General features: G+C 50.2%; 1 protein-coding gene and 1 pseudogene across 1 annotated transcript in view; both read right to left on the reverse strand.

Annotated features, from left to right (window-relative positions):
* The window catches only part of PIPOX (pipecolic acid and sarcosine oxidase), a 41023-nt gene that overhangs the window by 15184 nt on the left and 3400 nt on the right, over window positions 1-22439 (reverse strand). The gene's annotated exons all lie outside the window — the stretch shown is intronic.
* LOC132687087 (small ribosomal subunit protein eS25 pseudogene) lies at window positions 4173-20023 on the reverse strand (annotated as a pseudogene).

Here is a 22439-nt window from a genome sequence, read left to right on the forward strand (position 1 = left end):
AATAACAGTTTGCTGTTTCTTTCACGGCCATACTGTGAGTGGGAAAAAACACTGGACCAGGAGATCATGTGATCCCAGGTTGCTCCCGCCCCCCAGCAAAGGATGCCCCCGAGTGGCCTTGGCAACCGGCTGTCCTCTCAGCCCAGCCCCTCCTTTAGCAGGAAAATGGGGGTCCGGAAGAGGGGTACCATATGACTGGCTTTTTTTTCTTCTGGAAAAAAAAAAAACCACTCTAGAATCCAGAAGTCATCTCAATTCTACCCTCACCCCCAACCCCAACCCTCCTCACAGTTGGACGGCTCCCTTAAGGAATGGTAGACACAACGGGGAAAAGTGTACTATTTAAGTATGTCAAGACTTGATACAAATATATAAGGTCAGTCCCCAGATTTCTCTTGATAAGGTGTCAGAGGAGATGAACCGTCTACACACAAGGAGAAGCAGACAATAAATCCTCCCATGGAAGTGTGCCCAGCCTCACTAGCAATGAAAGAGATAGGAATTTATTAACTTCAAGGTACGATTGTGTGCCTATTAAATGAGCAACAATAAGTAACAATGACAAAATTTGATGTTGTCAGTGCCGTGGGGAAGGGGAGAGAATAGGGTGGCGACTCAGATTGTCTGGGCCTTCGGGAGATTGCGGGGCAGCGTGCAGGGACAGTAGAATGGTTCAAACCCTCCGACCTAGAAATCTGACTTGGGGAACTATACCCCAAGGAAATATCCAAGGGAAGAAAAAGACATCTGTATGAAGACATTCATAGCCATGCTCTTACAATATAGAAAACTGGAGACAACCCAGCCACAGGGAATATCTGAGCAAATCTGGCGGGTTGACACAACGGAATACTATGGAGCGATTCAAAATGACAAGCTGAGGACTGTGGGCTACATCGAAACGTGCGGATGTATGAAACCATCCTAAGAAAAAGAACAGAGCACAAATACACACACTCGGATCGCAACCAGGAGTTATGTGTGTGCGTGTTATCAAAGATCTAAAGAGAATTCGGCACAGTAATTGAGATTAATGCTCATTAGTTTCCACGTCCTATCAAAATTGAGCTTCCATTCACAATTTGTAAAAGGAGAGGGAGGAATCCCCCGGGGAAGCAGATTCCTCAGATCTCCTGGTCACTGGTTCCAGGGCTGGGGGAAGTTCTTTCTTTGTTCGAATCTCGGTTCTTCCTGCTGCCCACCCCCTCCCCCCTTCCCCAACCGTCTCTTATTGTTCGTTCTCCAGGGAAGCTACAAAGCGGCTCTGTCTCCCACCTCTCCTTTGTTGAACGTACTATCCCTTCAGAAATAAAATGACAATTCCATTCCCCCACCGTCACTTCACAAGGCTGCCCTGGATTCCTGGACGCAAGCATCCGCTTCTTGTTAAGAATTTCAAACAGCTCCTCCGAAAGCAGACACTGGCCGTGGCCCAACCTTGAAATGAAAAGGAAATCGGCTTCTGAAGTCTTCCCCTTCTCTCTCAGGGTTGCCCCGTCCTTGCGGCTGTCCTGACAGGGGCAGGAGGAGAGAAGAGATCCCCTCAAATTCCATTTTAACACCCATTTTGGATCGGAAGACTATTAAAGAAAGAGCCGGCAGCCCTACCCCACGCACGCACGGCTGTGTGTCAGCAATTGCGGCTCGTGTCCTGGGGCAGAGCCACCGAGGATGTGAGGCTGAACTGCTCATCTGATGGCTTGATTGACACTTCGCAGACGGGGGAGGGAGAGCCCAGCCAGGGAAGCAGCAGGCTCTACAGCTCAAAATAATGAGAGGACCCGAATCGGGAGAGAGCGTGGAATAAATAAGAGAGACCTAGGAGTTGGATGGCGAGGGAGAATCTTCTGTTCTCTTTCCTCTGCCCCTCTTTGCCAAGGAGCGGGAGCCTGGAGCAAGGAGGCAGGCAGGCAGACCGGGAAGTGGCCCCTCCAGACCCATCCTGCCAGCTGCCAGGGGAGTCCAGGGCCCTGAATGTGCCGAAGATGCCAGAGTGAGAAAACCAGGAGCCGCAGAACTGGATCTGTACGTGGTCTCCATACACACTGTGGCTCCATTGCATGTCTCCGGTTTGACTCCCCATCGCTACCCCCCTTCCCTGCTCCCTTTGCCCCAGGTCAACCATCTGCCTTCACTCACCTAGATTCTTGCATTAACCTCATCCCCAGGCTCCTGGCACCCCACCTTGCCCCTCTTAATCTAGCCCTCCACGCTCCCGCCAGAGTCCTCTCTCTAAACAGCAACTTGAACAGGCCAGTCCCCTACTGAAAATTCTGTAACAGCCACCCATTTCCTATTACGATAAAATCTCTTGGCACACAAAGCACTTTGCCTTCTGGCCTCCGCTGGCTCCCGCAGCTCTAGCACGGGTCCCTTCTCACTGTGCTCTTCGGGGCCTGGCAAGGCTGAGCTGACAGAGCTTCCAGCATTCGCCGTGATCGTTCCAAATTCTCCCACACCCCCAAGCCAACTTGGACGTCCTCTCTCCTATACTCCCTTCTCTGTCTAGTCTCAGTGATAACAATGAGCCAAGTATGTTGTAATTGTTTGCGTGTCTGCCTTTCCCCCCAAGCTCCCGAAGGGGAAGGGGTCTGCTTTTGATTGTCATTTTCCACAGGTAATACACACATACGGAGCAACGGTTACATTGTTCAGCAGAGAACACTGCGAAGAGGGCGTCTCCTCACCACCCTACCCTCAGCCACTCGGTTCTCCTCATCCCATGCAGTACTGAGACTTTCGATGGGTGTGCAAACACATTGAAACTGCACGTTCTTGAGGGGCCTGGGTGGCTTGGTCGGTTAAGCGTCCGACTTCAGCTCAGGTCATGATCTCGCGGTCCGTGAGTTCGAGCCCCGCGTCGGGCTCTGTGCTGACAGCTCAGAGCCTGGAGCCTGTTTCAGATTCTGTGTCTCCCTCTCTCTCTGCCCCTCCCCTGTTCATGCTCTGTCTCTCTCTGTCTCAAAAATAAATAAACGTTAAAAAAAATTTAAAAAAAAAGAAAGAAACTGCACGTTCTTTTTGTTTTTTTTTTTTTAACTTCAGAAGTAGCACACTACACAGCACCTTGCTGTTTCCATTTCCTGTATCGTGGCTCCCACATGAGTCAGATGGAGCTGGAACATTCTTCCTGATGGCCGCAGAGTATTCCGTGCACGGAGAAAGCATTTAGGACAGAGAAGACACCCATGCATATTTTTTTTAATGTTTATATTTGAGAGAGAGAGAGAGAGAGAGAGAGCATGAGCACGTGGGGAGGGGCAGAGAGAGACGGAGACAGAATCTGAGCCGGGCTCCGGGCTCCGAGCTGTCAGCACAGAGCCCATCGTGTGGCTCGAATTCATGAACCACCTGAGCCAAAGTTGGAAGCTTAATCGACTGAGCCACCCCGGCGCCCCAGCACCCATACACGTTTGCTGAAAGTATGGTAGTTTTTTCTGGCTGCCATAGGCACCCGGACTTACGCGGCTCTCCAGCCATCTGGTATTGGGTGTTCGGGGTGGGGAGGTCTCATCAAGGCTAGCCTGGAGAGGTTTATCAAAGGCTGACAGAGCCCATCTTCAGGCCTGTAGGTAGAGGGGATACAACACCAGAGACCCTGGCTTCTCCTTCCTGCCATCCTTTTGTGTTTGCATTTGTCAAGTGGCAGATATTACAGTCAACTCTGCATCCCCAAGATACAAGCATCCCATTGCTACGCAGTTTCCGGGTAAGGAGGAAAGTCCTCTGAGTAAAAAACTAAATCACTACTTAGCTTGGGAAGGAAGCATCCACCTCGGACCCCACTAGGACAAAGGGAAATGCAGTAAAAATGAAGGGAAAGAGGGGCGCCTGGGTGGCTCGGTCGGTTAGGCGTCCGACTTCGGCTCAGATCATGATCTCATGGTCCGTGAGTTCGAGCCCCGCGTTGGGCTCTGTGCTGACCGCTCAGAGCCTGGAGCCTGTTTCAGATTCTGTGTCTCCCTCTCTCTCTGACCCTCCCCTGTTCATGCTCTGTCTCTGTCTCAAAAATAAATAAATGTTAAAAAAAAATTTTTTTTTTTTTAATGAGAGGAAAGAAGCATTGTCATTGTCCTAAGGGAAAACTTCTCTGAAGATGAACACTGGAATCTTCTTTTTTCTTTTACTTAATAAAGTTTTATTTTCCAAAGTGGACAGTTGGCAGGATCTGTTCATGAATCTTCACCAGCAGCTGGCACATCTCCACCCTTGCTGTTTCTGGTGTAAATGACTTGAGCTCTGGGCTTTGAAACCAGGGACGCCTGGGTGGCTCAGTCGGTTAAGCATCCAACTTCGGCTCAGGCCATGATCTTATGGCTCGTGAACTCGAGCCCCGCGTTGGGCTCTGTGCTGACAGCTCAGAGCCTGCTTCAGATCCTTTGTCTCCCTCTCTCTCTGCCCCCCACCCCACTCTTGCACATACATGCGCACTCTCTCTCTCAAAAATAAACATTAATAAAAAAATGAGTCCTTTACCAAGGAGCTCCTGAAGGGCAACCCTGGCCAGGGACCAGCACCCCCGCCCCCCTGAGTCTTCAGTCTCTCAGAGACAACAGCTGGAGCTACAAGCATAAGCTTGTAGGTGGGAACATCCTTAGAGTTTGTATATGTCATTTGTCAAATGAGATCAGGTTATTGAGCTTGTCCTGAACTATGCCTTTGGACCACTTCTCCTTTCTGGCCTTGCCCCCAGATTCGCTCACTGGGTCTTTGTCTTTTTTGGACAACTTTCCAGCATCTTTTTCTTGTCGTCCTTGGGCAGCACTGAGAAGCTTAGAGAGTACCGTCACCCCTGCAGCCTCGCTAAGATGTCAGACAAAAAGCAAATCCTGGGATCTTCTCTCTTTTTTTTTTTTTTTAATTTTATTTATTTTGAGAGAGAGAGAGCTGAGGAGGGGCAGAGAGACAGGGAAGGAGAGAGGCAATCCCAAGCAAGCTCTACACCCTCAGTGCAGAGCCCGATGTGGGGCTCAGACTCACAAACTGTGAGATCCTGACCTGAGCCGAGATGAAGAGTGGGACGCTTAACCAACTGAGCCACCCAGGCACCCCAAATACTGGAATCTTCTCAATCTTGTTTCGAAGTCTTGCTATCCCAGCTATACACAAATATGTGTGCACATCTGCACACCCATCTGACACTGGTGCTCTGAGACATACTGAGGTGTTCCTTAAGGAGGCATCTTGATACCTGTGCATGTCTGCGTGGGTGTATGTCCACCACTGTGCTTTTGGAGAGGTCCCACTAAAACTTAGTAGACGTTAGGGGAAAATAGCAAATCAAAGAGTGCTGAGAATTGGCGTCCCCGTTCTGCCCCTTGGCGGTGAGGGTGTGTTTAGGATGGAAACGACATGTGAGACATCTGTCAGGAGCCTCTCCTCCCTTTCCTGGAGGGACTCTTCCATGGCTTTGCCATGCTTCATAGCCTGGCTCTCAGGACACCCTGGGATTGGAATTTGCAGTGAGAAATGGGGGCAGGAAGAGTCAGGTGGCCTTCACATGGATTGGGCTGGTTTAACGTGACAAATAGCAACCCAAATTCACTAGCACGCAGGAAGACCAGCTCCAGGGATTCAGTGCTCTAATATTCCCCCGTTTTCAAGGAGCTATGGTCTTTCCCTCTCCTACCTGGGCAGCCTGATGTTGCTGTGCATTAGGGAATGTGGCGCTCGGGTCCCCCCAACACTATACTGCCAAACGTAAGGTCAATGGAGGCAGAGAATCAGAGGGAAGCCTGAGGGAAAGGAGGAAAGGGAAGGGGAGGGAAATTCTAGATAGCAACTCCTATAACATCTTCGCTCCCCATCTCCCACTAGTTGCCTCCAGGCTGGCCTCCAAAGCCAGTCTGGCCCAAATCCTGAGTCTTAATGTCTGTAAGCCTCATCTCCCTTACTCGGCTTTTCTCTCAGGTTCTTATTCTACTCTTTTTTTCTGTTTCTGCCTTGGGCCTCCTTCCTGTCCGTGAAATCAAGACAGAGGGGTATGAGGGAGGGCCTTTGCAGAGAAATAGTAGGCTGCCAGGACCTGGCTGGGGGAGAGGCCTCGAGGCAGTAGAAGGGGGAGGGGAGCCTAAGGGAGCAGGGAATCTCAGGCACCAAAGCCACAAAGCTCTGCTTCCTAGTGGGAGCCTTAGTCCTCTTTTTCCTAATCGAGTATTTTATGGAACGTGTAAGCCCACTGGGGCCGGAAAGACATCACAGAGCTGTATACCTCCCTCCTCTCTTCTATGGCTGCTGATTTAGACAGGAGATTCATGCTTGAGATTCACTGGCCTCTTGAATCTGTGGACAAGTGGCTTCCATTAGTTCTGGAAAGCACTCAGCCATTATCTCTTCTCAAATATTTGCCTCTCCCCTATTTGTTCTTTTCTGTTCTTCTGGGATGCTAATTAAACATATACTAGGCCTCTGGCCACTGTATCTACTGTCTTCTCCATCCCACTCCCCTTTTTGTCTCTCCACACTGCATGCTGGGTAACTCCTCACTATTATCCTCTACTTTGCTAATTCTCTGTTCTACTGCATCGTGGCCGCTTTTAAATTAATGAGTTGGATTTTAATTGCAGTTACTATTTTTTTAAATTTTCTCTTAGAATTCATATTTGGGTTTTTTAAAGTCTATTTTGTTCCCTTGTGTAATTTTTTATTCCATGTAAATATTTTCAAGCTTGTCCTTTATTTCTCTGACCACAATAAGCATGGTTGTTCTATAGTCCATGTCTGATCGGTCTAACGTGTGAAGTCTTCTCAGGTATTTTTCATTTATCTCTTGTCTCTACGAGAAACATGAAACCTTATTTTCTTCTAAGCTTGTCTATCTTTAACCATGTTCTGGTAACTGCATTTGAACAAATTATTGCTTATTACACATTAATTTATTACATGTTCTTCCAAATAGGTAGGAATACTCAGAATACAAAGGGGCTTTCCTCTGGAGAAGATTGTGCTTACTTCCATCAGATACAAAGGGCACCACCAGTCCCAAGCTATCTAAATGGAGTCCCTGGTCTGAGGTCCTCTGGATCATGCAGGAGTCCTTTGGGGTCTCAGTGGATTAAGGGGAAGATGTTCTACGAGATTCCCCACCATGTGGAGACACTGAGCATGGGTTTCTAACCCACTCACTCTCCCAGGTGATCAAAATGAAAGTTCAGATTTACTAGGATTGACAGATGCTCTTTCAGGGGAAAGTGCTTTGGTTTTCTCTTCCATGTTGGCCTCTTAATTCCTTGGTATTTTATCAACCCATTGGAGCTTTTAAGATATTTTTGATATCTAGCCCTTTTAGTTGGTTTCACTGGGATAGTCGGTCCAAATAATTCAGCCTCACATTACCAGGTTTCCAACCTCAGTTGCAATCAGATTACTGGTACCCAACATATATCGGCTCTCCAGTACCTCCTCCATTTACACTCCCCTGTTCCCTCCTCCTCGGATACAAAGAGTGACTACCTCCCCCAGAGGGCAGCAAGAGTGAGAATTTCATAACAGCTACCAGAGAACCAGATTTAGGGGTGAACCAGCCAGACTTTGGCTGAAGGGCTGGTATACATGTGACCCTAAAGCATCATCATGAATCGGAATAAGATAGAATTTTGGGGCCCAGGTGGCTTCAAGGGAATCCCCATACTTGTTTGAAAGGAGGAATATCTTCATAAGATACAGGTGTAGGCTATGACCTCCAAAGTTAAAGGCCTTCAGCTGAAAGTGGGTCCTGCTTACGAACAAGCTTTTGTTTTAAAGAATGAAGCATGCAATTGCCTATCAGGGCTGCATTGCTCAGAACAATAGAGAAACGTGGTCCTCTGTTCATCCTTCTTCTTTGTAGTACCTAACCTCTTTAAATCAAATGTTGAACAAATATTTAAAGAAAATCAGTTTCTCTCTCTAAGTACAGCGAGAAACTGGCAACACAAGTTGCCTCTGGGGAGTGAAGCTGGGTGGAATCTTGTTACAGAAAAAGGCTTAGAAGAAAATGCTGTACAGGTAATTGCTGTCCTGAGGGGGCTCAGGGCATTGTCAGCATCCTGCTTGCATCGAAGCTCCCAACCGCAATCAACGTTTGGCTGGGGTAGGATCAAAATCCGCAGAAAGGCCAGGGAACAGGTGAAAGGTGGTAGGCAGCATCTGGAATTTAGGGAGCATAAAAAGGGTGAGATTGTAGAGCCCACGCTGGGTCCCATCTCTGAGCAGGGTTCTCATACAGAACTTTGGAAGGATCCATGCCGAGCTCACAGTAGCTTGGCATCAGCCAACTGTTCCTTCTTCCTGCCTCGTCCTTGGCAGCCCTCTCTCTGTCTCTCTCTCCCTCTCTCCGTGTCTCTCCAACCCCCACCCCTCTCTCCCTCTCTCTGCCTTTCTCCCTGTCTCTCTCTACCGCTCTCATACTTGTCCACCTTTATTTTCTTAGTGCTTAGAGGAGCAGAAGAAAGAAGGCTTAGAAAACATTTTGGGAGGAGTCCAGCTGTGTTTGGTACAGACTATCAGAGCTCCTTGCCCAGAATTCCGGAACGAAAGGAAAAAGCCAAGGTTTGTGGAATGGGCTGGGGAAGGTCTGCCTGGAACCCATCCAAAAGGCTTCCTGGACAATCCTGGTCCTTGTCATTGCCCCTCAATAATAACCCCTCGCCACATTGCATAAGCTTATCAAAAGTTTCATGGCGCCCACTTTATAGATATTCAACCTTCACAACAGCCCCGCGAGGTAGGCAGGGAAGGCATTTTTACCCCCATTTTGCAGACAAGGAAACTGGTAGCTAGTAAGTGACAGAGGCAGCATCCCAACCCCCACCCAGGACTTCAGGCCCCAAGCCTCTCTCCCCATCCAGAGACACGTCCAATGCTCTCATTCCAGAGCATCCTGCGTCCTGGGCTCAGTGCTTCTCTGAAGAAGGGCAAGGAGGTGGCTCATTCCATGTTGCAAATCACAGCATTCCCTACCCCTCCCCTGCAAAGAAAGAGAAGGAACATGACCCCCAATGGGAAGAAATTCTAAAGCGGCCCCCAGGGACCTCTGGAGAAGCTGTTTGATTTATTTCAGTCCCTACTGGTATTCTGTGCCACATTTATAAACGTCAGCGCCGGAAATGAAGTTCCCACTGCCCTGGCAGCTGCTGGTTGCTGCTGTTGCTCACTAAGGGTTCAGATAAAGTGTTCCCCCCTCCCCTTGATTGATAGAGAGCTGAGAATAAAAGAAAAATAAAAGCCCCCTGGAGCATTGATGGAAGGGAGGGGGCAGCTTCTCAGGAAGAGAAAGGGAAGTGATCTAGAAAAGGCTGATATTAGTGGAACAGAGAGGGTGTGTGCACGTGTGTGTGTGCGTGTGTGTATGAGGAAGGGAGAGAGAGAGAATAAGGAAAAGATCCAGTTTTTAAGGCCACATGGAAAATAAATACTTTCTGCTCATGTAGAGAGAGGAAAACTAGTGAAATCGTAGTTTGTTTCAGGGGCTCTGACACAAGATGGAAGAAAGGTGGTCTTTGTAACCTCTGGGTTTCCACTCTTCCCTGAGCAGAATTTGCTATCTTCTAGGGTCTGGGCCAGGGACAGAGAGTGGCAGAGACTGAGAGCAAAAGAGTCCTGGAAGAGAGTGGGAACAAAATAAAAGGTACAAGATTCCCAAAGGACCACAGAGATCCAAGGCTTTGTTGTTATTAACCGAACCAGGGGCTGAGATTGAAGCATCCCTGCTGGGAGCGGGCTGTGGTTCCGTAGATACTGGTGTGCATGCTTTTGCAATAATGCCTTCTCTTGCGGGTCTCCTAAATCCGTGATGCTTTCTGGTCTCTGAGAAATGCTGGTCGGGACCAATTCCACCAGTCCTGGCAGAGCACCTAAGGGACTCAGCAGTTAACCAAGGGATGGCCTCAGTGATCCCCAAAGCAGCAAGACCTTTAAAAGTCACTTTTAATCAGATTGTTTTGTATCTTCATGTTAACACATACTAAGTCAAATCTTCCCAAATGACTATCGTTCTCTTCAAAGTCACCCACTTGAGAGGTCTTGTAGTTAACCCACTGACACTCGCTATGTGGTGTAAATCATCCTGGAGGGCAATTTGATAAATACTTCATGGCCAGTTTATAACCCAGGCAATAAAATGTCATATTGCTTGATAGAGATTCCTTCCTCTGCCTTAACGTGTTTATCACACCTGTTTCCTGGTAACGTTTGGCTCCTTCCAAGCACTATATCCTCCATCATGCTGCTAGCTCAGAGCGGTGTGAACCCGCCCTTGGAGGACACGACAATTCACTGAGGGGGTGGAGATATAACTGTTAGCATAAGAGAGAAACACACAAGAGGGAGAATAGTGACATTAATGTGATGGGTATCTGGGTGGGGTTTTGTTTCTTTTCAGTTTCCTTATACGGATAGAAATGTTTCTGTGTTTTAAAAAGCGTGACGTAAACAAAATGGGATATATTTATACAATGGAATATCATTCAGCCTTAAAAAAGAAGGAAATTCTGACACATGCTATAACACGGGTGAACCTCGAAAACATTGTGCTGAGTGAAATAAGCCAGTCGCTTGGGGCGCCTGAGTGGCTCGGTTGGTTGAGCATCCAATTTTGGCTCAGGTCATGATCTCGAAGCTCAGCAGTTTGAGCCCCACATCAGGCTCTCTGCTGTCAGTGTGGAGCCCACTTCAGATCCTCTGTCCCCTCTCCCTCTGCTCCTACCCTGCACACTCTCTCTGTCGCTCTCAAAATAAATACACTTAGGGGCGCCTGGGTGGCTCAGTCGGTTGAGCATCAAACTTCAGCTCAGGTCATGATCTCAGAGCTCGTGGGTTCGAGCCCCACGTCGGGTTCTGCGCTGACAGCTCGGAGCCTGGAGCCTGCTTCAGATTCTGTGTCTCCCTCTCTCTCTGCCCCTCCTCTGCTTGTGCTCTGTCTCTCAAAAACAAATAAACATTTTTAAAAATACACTTAAAAAAAGCGCCAGTCACAAAAAGGATAAATACTATATGATTCCACTTATACAAGGTACCTAGAGTAGTCAAGTTCATAGAGACAGAAAATAGGTTGACAGTTGCCAGGGGCTAAGAGAACGGAGAGTGGGAATCAGTGCTTAATGGGTACAGAATTTCAGTTTGGAAATGAAAAAGTTGTGGAGACGGCCAGTTCTGATGGTTATACACCAATGTGAACGCGCTTAACGCCACTGAACTGTACCCTTAAAAAGTGGTTAAAATGGGGGGCACCTGGGTGGCTCGGTCGGTTAAGCATCTGACTCTAGATTTCAGCTCGGATCATGATCTCACGGTTCGTGGGTTTGAGCCCCACACCGGGCTGTGCACTGACAGTGCAGAGCCTGCTTGGGATTCTCACTCTCTCCCTCTCTCTCTGTTCCTCCCCTGCTTGTGCTCTCTCTCTCTCAAAATAAAGAAGTTTTTAAAAAATTTTTTAATGTTTATTTATTATTGAGAGACAGAGCGCGAACAGGGGCGGGGCAGAGAGAGAGGCAGACACAGAATGGGAAGCAGGCTCCAGGCTCCCAGCTGTCAGCACAGAGCCTGACGCGGGGCTCGAACTCACAAACCGTGAGATCATGACCTGAGCCAAAGTCGGATGCTTAACCGACGGAGCCACCCAGGCGCCCGAAAATAAATAAGTTTTTTAAAAATGGTTAAAATGGTAAATTTTAGGTTATGTGAATTTTACCACCAAAAAAAAAAAAGCATGGATAACAAAATCAAATCTAGTCTCAAAAGGTGAGGATTTGCCATCACTGATGCTATTCAAAAGAATGTGCTGGGCCAACGACCAGAGAGAAAGGCCCAAAATATTCTTTTCTCTGGATCAAAACAGCACTGGGGGTCAGGCAGGTAGCTGTCACTCCTGCTGTGAAACGGTTCCAGGGAGGAACCACACTTCCTCGAACCACACTTCCTCCGGGGCTTCTGTCCTCACACCTCCTATACAGTTGTGAACCTGCCCCGGGGCAGAACCATTCTCCCAGCCCTGGAATGTTCCACAGCACAACCTGGGTCTCCCTGACCCAGCCCACAGGGCCTGGCCGGATCCCCTGGCAGCACAAACAAGTCATGGTTCTGCTGGCCAGGCGGCTGCTGAGGTGGCTTTTTAATCCCCCAGCCGTGCCTTCCTAGTGATTGCTTTTATTAGGAAATGTAATGAAAAAGACTATATGAAGCCCCTGCCAGAAAAAAAAAAAAAAGAAAAAAAAAAAAGCTAATAAGATTTTGCACCAAGTGTGGCGAGAAAAGAAAGGGGGGAAAAAGCACATTAGGAGTCAGATAATGAGATAAATGAAAGACCGCAGGGAAGATCATTTTTGCAGACTTGCCGGATGGTTGTAAAAATTTTAATTTGCTGAATTCTCTTTTTTCGTCGTCTCTGCCTCTCCCCATCTCTCTCACTGGCTTTCCGACGCCCCGAATCTTGTCCCTGTCTTTCTCTCTTCGCGTCTCCCTCTCTTCTGTGGTTGCTCCCCGTCTGCTTCAGCTTTTGCTTTGTGGGTGCGCGTGCATGTGCATGTGCGTGGGTTTCCTTTCACCTCTCAGGACTTGGGCAGGAGGCTGGCACCTTGGGCAGCGAGTCAGAAGGAGCGAGAGGACAAAGGACTGCAGCTCCCCACCCCCCTTCTGGGAGCTGCTGTGATTCGGCTGAAGGGAGAGAAAGAGGGAGAGATCAAGGGAAGAAGGAGGAGAAAAACGGGACTGCGGAGGAAGGACAGGAGATCAAAGAGCAGAGAAGTAAGGAGGAAGAGAAAGCCCCCGCTGCTCCCGCAAATCGATTCTCTGCAATGCCCGCCTTCCCGTCTGTGCTCCGAGCCGCTGAGCAGAATGCCACCACCGTGGGATGCCAGGCCTGAACAGAAGGGCTCTGGGGCACGGGGCAGGCGCAACGGCCAGGCTGCTAGGGACCACTGGGCCTGCCTTGCCCTGTGGGGAGAGGTCTCACTTCCCCAGGACGCCCCCTCTCACACATCCAGGCTTTGAGGAGGTCCTCTCCAAAATCGGGCTCTGGTCCTTGCTTTGGCCGACTCCTTCCCCCTGTCCCACACTCGGGAATTCTCCTGTGTTTCTTTGCTCCTCTGCAGAAATCCCAGTCCACGCTGCAGTTGGAGGGCTGGAGAGTGGACACGATGAATAGCTTCCCCAGGGGGAGGAGGAGCCTGAGAAAGTACAGGAATGAATGGCTCAGGGTGGAGACACATTGTCAGTTATTAGGAAAATCTCTCTCGCTCTTCCATCCCTTGTTCCTTCCCCAGTGGGGACGATGTGCTCTGCTTCCTCCCAGGGAAGACTTCTCTCTCTGTGCTCTGCCTCCAGCAAAAGTGTGCTGTCGGCTACCTAGGGGATGGGCGTTTCCTCCAGCGGCCACTGCAGAAAAGAGAGCCGTGAAAATCGGCAAGGCAAGTCGCAAGTCCTGGGAAGGAGAGGACCTCTCAGATGGGGGTGTGGGGAGTCTGGCAGTGGGGCCCCAAGCCGGCGGGACAGAGTAGTGATAGGCAGTCCCAAGAGGGAGGATGGAATTGGCTCAAGGTCAGTGGAGGGGCGGGGGGGGGGGGTGCGGATTGCAACTTGACTGTGGAGTGAAATAAGCTGGGAATAAAAGCAAATGCACATGGCGTTTCCTATGCTCCTCATCACAGTCCTGTGAAGTTGGTACTATTGTTAACATCTCCATTTTATACATGGGGAAACTGAGGCATGGTTCGAGGTTAACCACTTCTTTCCACTTCCCCTCCAGAACAGGAGACAAGTTTGGCAAAGTATCGGAGACTATGCAAGAGGGAGAACAGCACTGGTTGAGAACGTGAACTTTTGAGCCAGACAGTCCCAAACGGACTAGCAGTGGGACCTTGGATGAGATCCTTAGAACTTAAGGTCACCCCTCAGAGCAACGTGAAGAAAACTGAAAGCATGTCAGTTACACATGGACACAGTGCCTGGCCTCTGAGCTCAGTCAGTGTCAGTGCTTAATGTCGTTACTCCCTACTACCCAGTGCTTGGCAGCTGGCAAGCCTCAGCTTTCCCTCTCTGGTCTCCCACTGGAGGGGGAAACGCTGGAGATGGGTCCTCCCCCGGATCAACTTCTTAGGGGCACACAGTCTTGCAGACAGGCCTCAAAGAGCTTTAGCACCCACAGCACAGCCCCTCACCCCAGAGCCTCCCTCCCCTGCTCTGATCCGCTGATCCCAGGGGTTCCCAGGCCTCGGGAGCACCCCCCAGTACTGTGACTCAGTGAATTGTTCAGGGAATGTGTCGCCCTCCTTCCCTGCCTCCTTCCCTCCCCTGGCCCCTGCTTTTCTCTTGATGGAGAAGGCACAAATTAGGCAGAAAGAAAAATGTTGACAGTTCCCAGCCCTCCCTTGCTGGGGATAAAGAGAAATACGTTAACCGTTGAAGCTTTAGGCGGATCAAACACAGTTTGTGAGTTGCTTCAAATGTATTATTCATCTCACCAATGAGATGCAGTCTTGGGCTTTCTCTCGTCGCCCCATCAAGAGGAAACCTCGGCCACTGGGGAGATGCTGGGCTCCAGAGAGGAGGGGGCACCTTCAGAATGCCATCTTTTCAGCATTAAATCAGTCAGTGGGTCTCCAGTCCTTCTTGTTCTTCTTGAAGCTTTCCGAATGGTATGGGTCAACTTGACCAGAGTCTAAGGATACAAAATCTGCAGGTAAGACCCACAGAATTGGGCACAGCAAACACGTGGAATCAAAGAGTGACTGTGACACTCAGAGGCAGGAGCTGGAGATGTGTGACCCTGGAAGGTCCTCCATGTGCCACTTGAACTTGAGGGATGTAACTGTCATGGGCTGGAAGAGCTCTAAGAGAAGGCATCGCAGCCATGCCATGAGCTCTAAGACACACTGCACTCCCCCTATAGTTGGATGCCTGGAGGAAGGATCTGGATTCAGACACATCTCTTAGGCTTGTGATTTGGACAGGTGGACGCCCCTGAGGGTTCTACCTTCTTTCCTTGCCCCTCCTCCTTTCCCCTTTGGCCACTGAGGTCCCCTGCGGGCTCCTGCCCACCTCCCACGGTTCTGAGGCACCAGGGCAAGCTTCGCAAATCACACACTGCCCCTTCCTAAGCCTCACCCAGAGAAGAAACCACCCCGGCATCCCATGATCTTGCCCCACTATCTCACAAGCCTTTCATTTGTGCTGTGCTGAGCATATCAGTGGGAAGTGGGGATAGAGAGTGGGCACTGCTGGTGGAATGGGATGTTAGAACAATCCAGAAGGAAGGGATTTTGACATGATGTGTCAAAAAGCCTTAGAGTGTACATTCTCTTTGACCCAGCAATTCCATCTCTTAGAAAATGCTCCAAGGAGGGGCGCCTGGGTGGCTCAGTCGGTTAAGCGGCCGACTTCGGCTCAGGTCATGATCTCGCGGTCCGTGGGTTCGAGCCCCGCGTCGGGCTCTATGCTGACAGCTCGGAGCCTGGAGCCTGTTTCAGATTCTGTGTCCCCCTCTCTCTGACCCTCCCCCGTTCATGCTCTGTCTCTCTCTGTCTCAAAAATAAATAAACGTTAAAAAAAAATAATGTAAGAAAATGCTCCAAGGAGGGGCACCTGTGTGGTCAGTCAGTTAAGCCTCAGGTCATGTTCTCACTGTTCCAGCCCCGCACTGGGCTCCATGCTGACAGCTCAGAGCCTGGATCCTGCTTCAGATTCTGTGTCTCCCTCTCTCTCTGCCCCTACCCCACTTGTGCTCTCTCTCTCTCTCTCTCTCTCTCAAAAATAAACATTGAAAAAAAGCTTATAAAAAAAGTTAAAAAAAAAAAAAAAAAGATGGGCGCCTGGGTGGCTCAGTCGGTTAAGCGTCCGACTTCAGCTCAGGTCATGATCTCACAGTTTGTGAGTTCGAGCCCCGCGTAGGGCTCTGTGCTGACAGCTCAGAGCCTGGACCCTGCTTTGGATTCTGTGTCTCCCTCTCTCTCTGCTCCTTCCCCACTCACTCTCTGTCTCTCTCTCTCTCTCAAAAATAAATATTTTAAAAAATTAAAAAAAAAAAAGACACTGCTCCAAGGAAACACTGGACAAGTGTGTAAAACTGTATAAAAATGGGGCACCTGTGTGGCTCAGTTGGTTAAGCGTCCGACTTCGGCTCAAGTCACCATCTCACAGTTCGTGGGTTCGAGCCCTGTGCTGACCTCTATGCTGCCGGCTCAGAGCCTGGAACCTGCTTTGGATTCTGTGTCTCCCTCTCTCTCTGCCCCTCCCCTGCTCGTGCTCATCTCTGTCCCTCAAAAATACACGTTAAAAAATTTTTTTTAAATAAAAATAAAAAAAACTACAAAAATGTCCATCCCAGCTTTGTTGATAATGGCAAACCCATCCTAAAACCACAGTCATAAAGGATTGGTCACATAGTAGCCTTCTGATGCAGTCATTGAAAATCAGATTCTGCAATATGGGGTGGGCGGAGTCATATACAAATACATTTTCATTCCAAAAAAATTTTCAGATAATAGAGGTAGAGCACCCGCCCCCCACCGAATCCTAACCCAATCCCATTCCTCTCCTCAAAGTACTCATTATTAGCAGTTTAGCATGTATCCTCCCTCTCAGGCTGTTATTTTGAAGAATTGTATTTAATGTAAACAAATAAATAACTCAGGTTATGCAAATTTGTAACTAGAGATGTGTGTATGCAAAGAGAAAAGTCTTGCTGATTATACATCAAAATGTCAACAGTATTCAACCCGAAACAGTGGGACTCTATGTGATTTTTACTTCCTTCTGCAGGAGCTAGGGTATTTTCTACATGAACCGAAAAGAAACAGTGCTATTTTAACGTTTATTTATTTTTGAGACAGAGAGAGACAGAGCATGAATGGGGGAGGGTCAGAGAGAGGGAGACACAGAATCCGAAACAGGCTTCAGGCTCTGAGCTGTCAGCACAGAGCCCGACGCGGGGCTCGAACTCACGGACCGCGAGATCATGACCTGAGCCGAAGTCGGCCGCTTAACCTCCTGAGCCACCCAGGTGCCCCAAAACAATGCTATTTTAAAATGCAGTAAGGGGAGCCTGGGCGGCTCAGTTGGTTGTGTGTCTGACTCCTGATTTCGGCTCAGGTCATGATCTCACAGTTGTGAGATTGAGCCTCATGCCAGGCTCTGTGCTGACAGCATAGAGCCTGCTTGGGATTCTCTCTCTCCCTCTGTTCCCCCTCAAAAAATCTGCTCAAAAAATATATGTATAGTAAAACACAAGGAATTGAAAACATTGGCCGCCTCTGAGGAGTGAGAGAGACTATTCATCAGGCACTCTTTTACATCTTTTGAATTTTGCACCTTGGGCACGGATTACCCGTTCAAAAAGTGAATAAAATTTTTAAAAATTTAATATGGCAATAAAATAAAATGAGGGGGCTGGTGGAGAAGACCTCTAAAGGGCAGCATGCCCTGATATTCTGGGAATCTGTAAAATCCTTCAAGCTGTCGTTATAGCTTCTGAATCTGCTCAGGTTTCACTCCAATAGGTGCTAGTCTCTTTCTGTCTCACCAGGCAAGGAATTAGGGCCTATAACCTGGAAGAAATGAGGTAGGGTCTAAAATAAACCAGGCTGCCAGCCAGAAATAACTTTGTAATAATTTACAGCATAGCAACAGTAATGGCTCGGTTGAGCCCGTTCTCATACTTTTTCAAAGTATTTTTCATCTCCCTTTAGTTCTCCAAATTTTTCTTGAGGCTACCCGCTGCCATCAGGTTCCTGGGCAGGAAAAGAGGGGGCTGAAGACCTAACGGGCCATTGTTTGAAGTCAGCCCGAAAGATCCATATTTGCCAGGACTGGATGTTGGGTCTCAGACAAGAGTCCCCTCTCCCTCCTTCCCTGGGCCCATCAGCTCCATCTGCCCCCAGCTCCTGTCTCCTATCTCCTGCCTCAGGCTCCTAATTTATAAAAGGAGGGTAATCAGCCTTGCCCCAGAGACTGGCAATGGGCCGTGGGTGATGGTTGATAGACTGTAGGCAAGTGACTGGGTCCCCAAAGCTGGAGCAGCTTCCAGACAGCCACAGGGCGGGAGGATGTAGATAGCAGGATGGGGGCTCTCTGAGGCCTGGCATAACCACTATTTATCAACGGATGACAGACATTTTTAATTGACCATGTTATGAGAGGTACGGGAGATGATGAGTATCTGTGTATGAGGACACAGGCAGCCCGCCCAGCCTAGAACATGCTCCATGGGGTATTAATTCCCTCCCCTGGAAAGCCTCCTCCCCAGATCCCCTCCAGACCTACTGGTCCCCCTTCTTCCTCTGAGCTGCCCTATGCTTCTCCCATACATACATCTCCCAGTACTGTAATCAGGTGCCTGTTTCACACACAATCTCACCAGACCGAATTCCTTGAGGGCAAGATTTGTATCCAAGTCATTTCCATATGTCACATAGTAGGTCCTCAGAAACTACTTCCTGAATAAACAAGTAGATGCAATTTTTGGACCCATGATCCTTGCAAAGGCTCACCAGGCTGTCTCTCACTCCTGGCACAGAGGCTGCCCCAAGACCCGAGCTCCCTGCCCAAACTCACTCCAAACCTGACCCAGAGGAGGCAGGAGCAGAGAGATGTGGGGGGTGCATGGTGTGGTGAAGAGTGGGCTGGGCTGTGGTCCTGGCCATCAGAGCCTTAACCGCCCTGGACTCAGCTCCTTCATCTATACATGATCACTAGATCAGATCAGGAGTGGGAAACTCAAATACCCGTTGAGAGGGAATCAAAGAGTGCAAGAGACCGTAGCTGGGTAGCAGGCATGTCCCTTACCAGCTGGTCATTGTCAATTGATACAAGACTGTGGGTCAAGTGTGGCGAGATTTTATTTTTCAAGACAGCCAGAAATCAAGGTTGTTTTTTTTTTAATTTTTTTCATCTTTATTTATTTTTGAGAGAGAGAGAGAGTGTGAGCAGGGGAGGAGCAGAGAGAGAGGGAGACACAGAATCCGAAGCAGGCTCCAGGCCCTGAGCTGTCAGCACAGGACCCATCGCAGGGCTGGAACCCAGGAACCGTGAGATGGTGACCTGAGCCGAAGTCAGACGCCCAACCGACTGAGCCACCCAGGAGCCCCCAGAAATCAAGATTTTTATATGAGGTCTCCTGAACAGGTCAACCACAAATCCATAGACCCTATTTGCAGCCTGGAGGCCACCAGTATGGGATCCAAATGCCCTCACCTCCTTTCCAACTTCCAGCTCTTAAATTCTCTGCATTTCAAGAAAGTGGCCTGAATACTTGTGTTTCTGGAGTAACCTTGAAGGGCAAGACCCAAAGTCCAGGCCTCATTCTGGCCACCAGGCCTCTGGCAACTGCCATCCTGACCCCCAAATTGCTACCTTACGCAAATGTGTCCCCTATCGGCCACCAACTGCCCCCCCCCCCCCCCCCCCCCCCGTGCCCCACCGCCACCACAGCGGGCAGAGATGGGGGAGGAGGAGCCAAGGGCCACCTGTCCTGGGGTGGGCCAGAGTCAGCCCCTCACTTCCTGACCTTCAAAGCGCCTCTTCTGGGCGCAGACCTAGGCCCGGCGGCGGGCTGGGGTGGGGGGGGGGGGGGGGTGGGGGGGATGCGAACCTGCCACTGCACCTTGCCCCTCATGGGCGGGGCCCACCGGTGATACCGTCTCACCTAATAAATTCCTGTCAGAGAAGCTGTCAGGGCCTGGGAAATAAATAATGATATTTAACATTTTGTAATAACAACAATTAACCAGTAAATAATGTCCTTTAAACTGCAAACGCCGGAGTAAATTAATTCTTCTAATGAGCTGTCAGGCACGGAGGGAAAAAAAGTACCCGTTTCCTTTGGTGCCACGCGGCTGCCGTGTGAGCAGCGGGGGGAAGCTCACCTCCGCCCCGGGAGCTCATTACCGGGAAGCACGCGGCGCGGGTTTCCCGGGGAATCGGCGGCCCCGCCCGCCCCCACGTGGCGCCGCGCCGCCGCCCGTCCTCTCCGCACCCCGCGCCCCGGGCCCGGCCGCTCCGCGCCGCGCACCGCCAGGTGCCTGTTGCGAACGAGCCCGCGCCGCGCGGCCAGCATTTCAATTAGAGCCGCCCGGCTCCCTCGCCTTCCCTCGCCTGGGCCCCTGGGCCGCGCTCAGCCTCGAGGTGGCTGGGGGCAGGAGCCGGGGACAGGGGAGGGGGAGAAGCCGGCCGGCGTGCGGCCCCAGTCCTTGCTGCGTGACCTTGGAGAGCTTCCCTGCCCTCTCTGGGCGGGGATGTCGTAAATGGAAATGTGAAGCTAATCAAACCAGATGTGATTACTTCTGAGCTCCCCAGAAGCCCGTGACCGTAAAAAGACACCTAAGAGTAAGGCAGCTCTTTATGTACTGATTCGGAGTAATCTCCAAGATATATTGTCAGGTGACAAAAGCAAGGCACAAAACAGTGAGCAGAGTGTGCTACATCTTGTGTATTAAAAATAGGACTAAAGAAAGAGAATATGGGTCCCTATTTGCTTGTATATGTCTAGACAGGAAACACATAATGTGTGCTTGCCTCCGGGGAGGGCAACTGGGAGACTGGGGGGTGGGGGGGGGGAGCGGGTTGGGGAGAGGCTTTTCACTGACTAGGCTTCTGTCCCCTTATTTTCTGAACCATGTGCAGCTATTAGCTGAGCAAAAAAAAAAAAAAAAAAAGACAAAGCCACACACAGCAGAGGTCATCTTGTCTCTCAGTAGCTTTCAGGAAGTGGGAGCCACAGGGGGACAGCTGAACTGAGACCCTGCCTGAAGCCCCTCCGGAGAGGGGGCACTGCTAACCCAAGCTAATGAGTCAGGAAGTCCTTGCCAGTGTCTAATCCCCTTCTCTCCTGCTACAGTTTGAGTGCCTTTCCAGGTTCTGTATTTGGCGGGTGGAAGGGCTGATGGTTTTATGCAGGACAGGGGACAGGGGGTGACAGGGGGGCAGCTGCTGTCTGGCAAAGAGAGACGGCAGGCGATCACCGCCCTCTGCAGCCACATAGGCCTGGATTTGAGTCTGCTTTTGTCACTTGCTAGCTGTGTGGTGTTGTGTGTCACCCTCCATTGCTAGGCTGCAGAATCCAGCCGTCCCTGCCCCCCTCAGGGAGGACAGAAGGTGCTGAACCTGATGCGCAGGGAGCCAGGCCCAGGGCTTGATGGAACCACCTGGGGCGGGGCGGGGGGAAAGGGCTGCTGCTGTGGGGCTGGGGGTGGGAGAAGGACGGAAACGGAGAGCTCCCAGGCCCCCTTCTCCGTCTGACCAGCTCCATTTTCATCTGCTGGTATCCTCGCCTTCCTCGTAAGGTGTCTCCCCACTAGAGAGGTTCTTAGCTAAAATATATTTGGAAAGCCCTGACCTCGGCCATTTAGAACACACTGCTGCCCGTCCCGGGCCCAGCTCCTCACCACCTAGATACATTAACAGGACTGAGGGAGGGAAGGGGAGAGGTGTGGTGTGGGAAGGTGGCCAGCTTGGCCTCCTGACCCTCCCATCTCTTCAGCAGCCTCAACTCAGGGACCTAGAACATCGGGGTGGAAGTTCAGGGAACGGTTGCTGATTGTGAGAATTCCTGAGACAGTCTCCCTTGGGCATCTCTGGCGTCAGCTTTAAGACCGTGTTGGTGGCTAAGGCGTGAGGAAGGGAGTCTAACAGATCTGGGTTCAAATCTAGACTCCATCACTTATAAGCTGTGTGACTCCGGACAAGTTGCTTAACTCTCTGAGCTTTGGTTTCCTCTTCTACAAAACGTGGAGAATGGCTCCCCATCTCTTGGGGCTGTTGGGAGGGTTAAGATGTCGTGTAAAATACTTAGCATAGTGCCTGGACATAAAGTGAGCACCCGGTAAATGGCTGTATCTGTTCTGGGGAGCTTTTTTGCTGTGCTGCTAGAACAGATTCCATCTCCAGGATCAAGAAGGGCCGTTGTCCTGCTGCCTGAGGTAGGCAGACCACCGCTACAGCTCTCCGATTTGGGAGGCAGCCCAGAAAGGCCTCCAGGTTTGGTTTTTGCAGAGGGCAGCGGAAAAATCGGAGCTGAAGCCAGCAAAACAAGGATCCCAGCAGCGGGTCTGAGTCAGCTCCTCTTGGGTCTGGGGGTTCAAGAGCCTTCCTCAAGGTCACACGGCCTCCTAAGCGTCCTGTCCTCCCTGTGACTGCCTCCCTGGCCTGGGTCCTCTGAGGGCCCGCCCGGGCACCTGTGTACCTGGAACACCAGCTGGGAGGGTGGGGTGTTCCAGTGCGCAGAGGAAGCTGGGTCTCAGCCACACGGAAATTAAAACCAGCTTGCCCAGTGCTGAGTTACCATGTCGCCTGAAATCAGATTGATTTCTTGGGCTTGTTGTGACGGCAGTGTTACAATTGATTCGTCTGGATGGCAGTGAGTTTATCTATTTGGAGCTGTCTGTCATTGATCTGAATAAGCTTCTAAAATAGCCCAAATACCTGGTGAGGGCGAGGTCACCACCAAGCGCGGCTCAATATTAATTATAATAATG

The sequence above is a fragment of the Panthera onca genome, chromosome E1, assembly GCF_046562875.1.
Source record: "Panthera onca isolate mPanOnc1 chromosome E1, mPanOnc1 haplotype 2, whole genome shotgun sequence".
In the NCBI taxonomy this organism is placed as follows: Eukaryota; Metazoa; Chordata; class Mammalia; order Carnivora; family Felidae; genus Panthera; species Panthera onca.